Below are 7,427 nucleotides of genomic sequence, written 5' to 3'. Positions count from 1 at the left end.
AGAGGAACGGCTGTCTCTGGCGGAAGGACACAGCAGAGAGAAAGAGTGCCTGCCTCGCGGAGCTTACGTCTCCTGGGAGAACCCTCTATGAGAACTGAGAAGGTTGTGGTCACAAGCAACTGCTACTATGAATGGCAGTTATTTTAGCAACAGTTCCCAACGCATATTATTTTAAGAGGCAAGGTAAAAACAAATGAGAATGCATCTGTTGTTCCTTAAATTTCTCTGATATGTACTGAACAGTCTTGCTGGCCGAGAGAGGGTTCTTTATAAAGTTTAATACAAGTTTAATACAATCTGATTTCTAATAAAGGCAATTCAGTGTACAAGGGGCAGTTTTTTCTCCAGTGGTGCTGAACAACTGAGCAGCCATACGTCAACAGATCAATCTAGCTACAGATCTTACCCCTTTCATAAAAATAAGCTCAAAAGGCATCACAGAGCTCCATGCAAATCACAGTATCTCAAATCGTGTAAAGGAAAACAGGAGAAAATCTAGACGATCGCTGAGTTTGGTGATGAGTTTTTAGATATAAAACCAAAAGTACAACCCATACAAATAAAGGAAAAATCTCATAATCTGAACTTAATTCAAACTTAACACATCTTTTCTGCGCAAGACTGATAGAATAAAATGGCAAGCCACGAGTGGGGAGAAAATATTTGCAAAATACCTGATAAAGGACTTGAATCCAAAAACGTCCAATCTGGTCACTCAAGGGCCACTTTTTACAGACTGCGGTGGCCCCTTGTGCTCTAAGCGCCCAGGGTGGTGACCAGCTGAGTTCTCAGCAGTGCTTCTGGCTGAGCCCCCAACCCCTGCCCTGCATGCAGAGAAGTGCCTTCAGCAACCCGCAGTCCAGCAGGTCCCCAGTGGCGTCTGGTCAATAGGAAATGCTGTGGGTGCTGCGGCGTAGACAGTGGGTGCAGGACAGCTGGGCCCCACGCTTGCCAGCAACCCCCGAGGCACGAGCCGAGACAGGGGAGCCAGCGGCCCGCAGCCGCCCAGGAGCGGACCCACTACGGGGTGCCTGGAAGCCGGGCTGACCTGCCCCACGGGAGACGGCCACGCAGGGCCACAGCCAACTTAACATCAGAGAAAAACCAACCTGTGACGGGTTTAGACACAAGATAGGCCAGCACCGACTTACTGTCTCATCCGTTAGGAGGGCTGAGTCAGAGAACACACAAGTGCTCAGCGGATCCGGGCACAGCACAGAATCGGCTGACACACGGTAAGGCGGGGCATTCTCCCCTCACAAGGACCCCAAGCGCAGGTCCGAGAGGAGCGCCTGTGCGGCCTCCCGCCACGCTCTCACCTTCGTCCAGCGGGCTGCGGAGCTTACCACCACGAAGTCTGGACGCCCGCCCAGGGGGGCGGGCAGGAGGCCTGCCACCCGGGGCTCCGCGTGGGAGGGGGCAGCGCCAGGCGCTGGGGCGGGCGTCCGGGTCGGGGGTGCTGCGGGGGCACCCGGGGCCCCCTCTCTACCCGCCTCCCTAGGTGCCTGCCTGTCTTTCGCCCCTGATTCTCCCCCCGGGTCTTCCTAAGAAACTGCATCTCTGTCTAAGCTGGGGAGAGACTGAGCGCAGCTTGTAACCAGGACGCGCAGCGCCCAACGACAGAGGCCACGGCGGCGGCGGCAGCCCCTGCGGCAGGCTGGAGCCGAGAGGCGCTGCGCTCGCCCCGCCCACGGACGCGCGGACCCGCCGCCCCGCCGCCCCGCTGCGCGGACCCGCCGCCCCGCTGCGCGGACCCGCCGCCCCGCTGCACGGACCCGCCGCCCCGCTGCGCGGACCCGCCGCCCGCAGGCTGGCGCGGACCCGGGAGGGGACAGGCGCCAGCGGGCGCGGCAGACCCCGTCACAGGTGCTCAGGACCCGAGTCTCACGGGGAAGCTCGCGGTGCGCCTCAGCGGCCTGCGCTACCGAATCTGCTCACGTTTCAGACGCCGACGTACTTTCAATGACCAGTGCTACCTGGTAACAGATTTAAACTTTTTCCACCTCCACTGTTTTCGATAAGACTCCTAGCCTACGGACTAGGGCAGGGCCTTGTTTAGGCCTGTAACATTTGGGATTACCTTTTTAGCGAAGGGACACCGAAATTACTTATGCAAAAATAGCTATAAATATACATACTCTGAATAGAAACAAAATCACAGCAAATTACAAAACAACAATCTGATGAATACCACAAACATCACAAAATATAGGAAAATATTTTCATTGACTGCTTGATGTATTTTCACAACACATTTTTCCTACACTGCTTTAAACGGCAAACTTGCTGATATCAACTCTTCATATCAGAATGACTTTTAAAAATCTCTCTCTATGGAGATGATAAAATTTTACTCTAGAAGGACTGATCAAAGTGTTTTTTCAACTACTGATGCATCTTAAGAGTTTCATTGATCGATGAATGACAATTCATTTTGGAAATGACAGGCGTGTTAAGTTTGAGAGCTGCCATCTTTTGGAAACCGTTTTCAAGTTCTTTTTGAGTTTGGAGTTTATAGCATTTCAGGTTTTTTTAGTGACTAAGAGTCGGACACGACTGAGCAACCTCACTTTCTTTTTTCACTTTCATGCATTGGAGAAGGCAATGGCAACTCACTCCAGCGCTCTTGCCTGGAGAATCCCAGGGATGGCAGAGCTTGGTGGACTGCCGTCTATGGGTTCGCACAGAGTTGGACACGACTGAAGCGACTTTGCAGCAGCCACATTTTAGTAACATGAATGCTCTCAGCTATATTCATTCACCAGTTTTTCATTAATGGTCTTGTCGTAAATGGCGCATCACAGTGCCCTGTGGTCCTCAATAATGTCAGGGCGATAGTAAATCTAAATAGCTTTCGTGTGTTTATGATTCACTTCATTAATCTGATTATCAAACAATACAATAGCCTAGTGATTTACTTGTATTCAAAAGCTAACTCATGAATTACCACTTCGGTATAATCTGAAAAAGTATTTTGTTACAGGAAGTACCTTTTAATGGCAAGATAACTTCTGATGTTTCATCCTCAGGTTCATCACACAGACCTTAGCAGCAGGACGGAATAAAGAGGCTCGCCCTGTAAATTTAAGCTTGAACCCCAGCCCTGGACAGCTCAGCTTGTACTGCACTAGGAGCTGATAGCTTTCCACCGTGTCATTCTCTTGGGAAAGGAATCACAGTGCATTTGGGGTGTCCCAGGGCTATCTGATGCGCGTCTTCATGGCACACCATGGCTTTGCAGTCACTCCAGGGCTCCACAGTTAAACCCACGTCGGGGCACCACAGACGGGGACCTGAGGAAAGGGCATACTGTGAATGCGCCCCCCTGGAGTAGCTCAGGCGGTGGGAGTGACCTCTGAACCAGGCCAGGGAGGAGGCACGGAAATTCATCTGCCATCACCCAAGATCCTCTCTCTTCTCTCCCTCAACATCCAAGTTCAACCCCTTTACCTTCCTAGTTAACAAACACTATTTCGTATTTACTGAGTACTTCTGATTTGCCAAGAATGCTGCTGAGCACTCTGCAAGTGTTACCCTCCTTACACAACAGCTGGCCTCTGAGGTCAGGAGGCAGGCGTTCACACTGAGGACACTGGTGGCCAGCAACCCGCCCGGCAGCACTCAGCTGGGAAGCAGGCGCCCAGGGTCCGGGCCTGCGCAGTGGCTTCAACGAGGGGCGCCTCCCCCCACCCCCCAACCCCCGCTGGCGCCGCCGCCCCCGGCATCGTGGACGCGCACGCGGCCTTGCCAGGGACACACTCCTTCTCAGGGGGGCCCTTCTGCTCACTCCGAGTCCAGCCATCCTGGGCAGACCCCATCAGCCTGCCAGTTTCCCAGAAGCCAAGATCATCTCAAGCTCCATCCTTCTGGTGGTCCCGCGGGACGCTGTCTGGGGCCCAGGAGCAGGATGCCCCTGTGGCAGCCCTCGGCATGCAGCCGCACAGACGTGTTTCCCAGGCTCCGTCACCGACTGCAGAGACCTGTGCACGCCTGGCACAGCGCCTGGCACCCGGGACCGTCAGTATCTGTAGGAATACTGGTTTATTTCCCCCGCAACAGGGCGTGGAGGGAGTAAACACTGGCATACTAAGTCAACACTGACTTCCGCTAACTGGGCCGTGGGACAGGAGAAAGGGGAGGAGTGGGCCAGGTGTGTGTGATGGGGAAGGAGAGTCAGGGAAGGTAGTGCTCCCAGCCAGAGCACCAACACGCCAGGGCTGTGGGAGCTCCCGCCATCAAGGCCCAGCACCAGACTCAGCATGGCAGGCGCAGCACAGCACTCTCCCTACCGAACCTTAAACTTACAGTCAGACAAAAGCATTTACACCACAGGGACTGAGAGGAGGGAGAGAGTAAATGCTTCAAGTGCAAAGGGTACTCATTCATGAAAACATCCCATTTCACAAGAGCTACCACTCAGTTTTACAAACTACTTAAAAGAAAGGTTAGTATCCACATCCAAGAGCTGACTGATAAAACAAACTGGCCTGGCACCAGTGTTTGAAAATTAACATTCACAGGAAAAATAACTTCAGCATCAAATCTGAAGATTTCATAAACTGCCGAAACAACGAGCTCCGGTTAAACTATCAGAAATGAGCCCCGTAGGCGAGGTGGGGTCCCGCCTCTGCCATCCTGATGCTCCTCCCGTCCCTCTTCCTCTCCGCCCGCCCTGAGCTGCAGGCTGGGGAGCCCCAGCCCTCTCTTCTCCTTCCCGTTTCTGGGGAAGCAGGCTGACTTTTTCCAGTGCCACCATCTGCAGAGGCAAAACCGTGGCAAGGGCACCGCGTGCTCCATGAGGTGGGGCGGGCCCCCAGGTCCTCTCCCACTGCCGGGAGCAGCGCACACCGCCCCGGGGGCATGGGACAGAGACACCAGGCCCACTCACACCTGCCCGTGGGAGCTATTTCCTACTGGCAGAAGGTTCCTTTTTTCAACCAGGGTGGAAAGTCCATGTTCAAAATTCATCCTGCCTCTTAACTGCAGTCATTGCTGTTACTTCCAGCACGCAGTCGGGCAATTTCATTCTCGCTCCTTTAAAGTGATCTCGGAGGAGCCTTTTCTCCACACTAATCAGGGCCCATGTGGCCGCGGCCTGGCTCCACTCACGCAGCCACTCACGTGTCTGAACAGAAGCGCGCTTCTGCCAATGCCTCCCGCCTCAGCCGCAGCCCCCTGGAGGGACACGCCCGTCCTGCCTCCTGCTTGGTCGCCTCTGCTACACGTGAAGAGAGCTCTTTGTCTTTTAGGCTACTCATCATTTTGTGGGAGTTATCCCATCATTCAGCCGAATGATTCGACCCAACAAGCGTTTAATCAAAAATCACTGACTGTTCCTTTTCCACAGCAGTTTTTCAGGTACAAATGGTCTCAAATCTCCAATCAGGTTTTTACAATTTCTTTGTTCTTTGAATTGTGCCCTAAGATAAGCCGTTCTGTTGGTTCGTCTCAGCCTCCGTCCCACGCTGCTCACTTCCTCCCTGCCAGGGACCCGGGTCCAGCGTGGGTGGCCTGTGGAGATGCTGCCCTCCCTCTCTCTGCACTGCTTCCCCAGACAGGCCCCTTCCTACAACGGCGGCCGGCAGTGCACACGTGTCAGGAGGTGTGGTGGATGGAGGTGCAGGGACAGAGACCAGGTGGGGTCCCAGCAAGCGCCAGGCCAGACCCTGCAGGGTGAGCGCTGCCCCACAGGGTGCACTCTCTCCAGCAAGCGCTGTCCTCCAGGGCTGTTCTCCTGGCGTGGCCAGCGGGCGGTCAGTCCAGCTACCTCGAGCCCTGCTTCTCTTCTGCCAGTGTCCACGCCGAGCCACAGACAGAACGGCTGTCTGTTTCCTTCGAGAGCACCCTGGAGGCGGGAGGGGCAGCCAGGGCCCACTATCCAGGAGACCACCTCTACCGAACACGAGCCCACTCCTCAGATGTGAGGCTGGCAGGCCCTGCAGGTCTGGGGGAAGGACAGCTGCCCCACACACCATGCGGAGCTGTCCTCGGGCAGCAGCTACCGGCCACACACTGCCCGCTCTGCCCCTGCTCTGAGCCAGGAGAGCCTGCTCCTGCCGCCCTGGCCTCGTACTGGGCACGGTCTGCAGACTCAACGCTGCTCCAGGGACCACGGGGGCCCGCTGGTTAGCAGGCCAGCTCCCGCGGAGCTTACAGACGCCTACTCAGCACAGTCCAGGCAGCACTGAGTAGGTGCCCACTCAGCACAGTCCAGGCAGCACTGAGTAGGGACCACTCAGCACAGTCCAGGCAGCACTGAGTAGGGACCACTCAGCACAGTCCAGGCAGCACTGAGTAGGGACCCAGGGCAAACGGGACAGTGACAGGGCAGCAGGGAAGACGGCCTCCCCTCCAGGCAAGAGCTTCTCTGAGACCAAGACACAGACAAGGCAGCTAGGCAGGGCTCCGGGAGGAGGAGGCAAGGACACCCCGAAGCAGGACCATCTGGCAGCCGGCAGTGGCACACAGGCTTGAGCGGCAGGTGCTGGCGCGCACTGGGGCGAGAACAGGGTGAAGCGGCCAGAGGCAGGAGGGGGTCAGATCAGGACAAGGGCAACGCGGGGATGGGGGCACCCGGCCACTGTCACTGCAGAGCATGAAGTGTGAGCTCACACTTTCATCACCATCACTGAAGCAAGACTTTTACTGACATCTGACAAAAAAACATCTGAAAACTCCACTGTAGAATGCAAGTGGTATGGTACAAGTGCCATCTCCTGGCTTAGTGTTTCCGTGTGTATTTCTTGCTGTCTAGTCACTATGTCAGGCCCAACCATCCTGCGACCCTGTGGACTGTAGCCCACCAGGCTCCTCTATCCATGAATTCTCCTATGTATTTCTTAACAAAGAGAAAATGCTAACCACAAGCAAAACTTTCTAATCAAGGAACACACGTGGAAACAGCTTTCTCAGAGCGGAGTTTGAAGCTACTAAATCCACCGGCTCAGATGCACGCAGCACGCGATGACCGTCTCCAGTCTAACCTTTCTCCCCGTCCCCCCAGAAGACCAGACTCTAGGGGTGACAGGAAAATGACAAATTTCACATGCTACTATCCAAGTTTCCCACAAGATTAAAGAGCCACACCCTAATGATCATCCCACTGAAATGATTTCAAACCACTTCACAGAAATCTACCTATCAAACAATACAAAAAATAAATCACATATTTGACAGATTCCAGAGGGCCAAAACAGAATTATAATCTCTATAGAAAGTGACTGTTTACAGAGATGACATCCAAGGGACGCATTCTGTGACAGCACACTGGGGGCTTCCAACAGCAGACTGCACCTCCACGCAGCGCTCTTTCCTCACACGGACCGTGGTGAGCCATGACTGACCAAGATGGGTGCCCACAGCTGGGGGCTGACAGAGGGGTGCCCAGGCCGCCCTGGCCCACATTCTGCCTTGCTTCCTCTTGGGGT

The sequence above is a fragment of the Budorcas taxicolor genome, chromosome 9, assembly GCF_023091745.1.
Source record: "Budorcas taxicolor isolate Tak-1 chromosome 9, Takin1.1, whole genome shotgun sequence".
Classification (NCBI taxonomy): Eukaryota; Metazoa; Chordata; class Mammalia; order Artiodactyla; family Bovidae; genus Budorcas; species Budorcas taxicolor.
Note: the sequence above shows the minus strand (reverse complement) of the source record.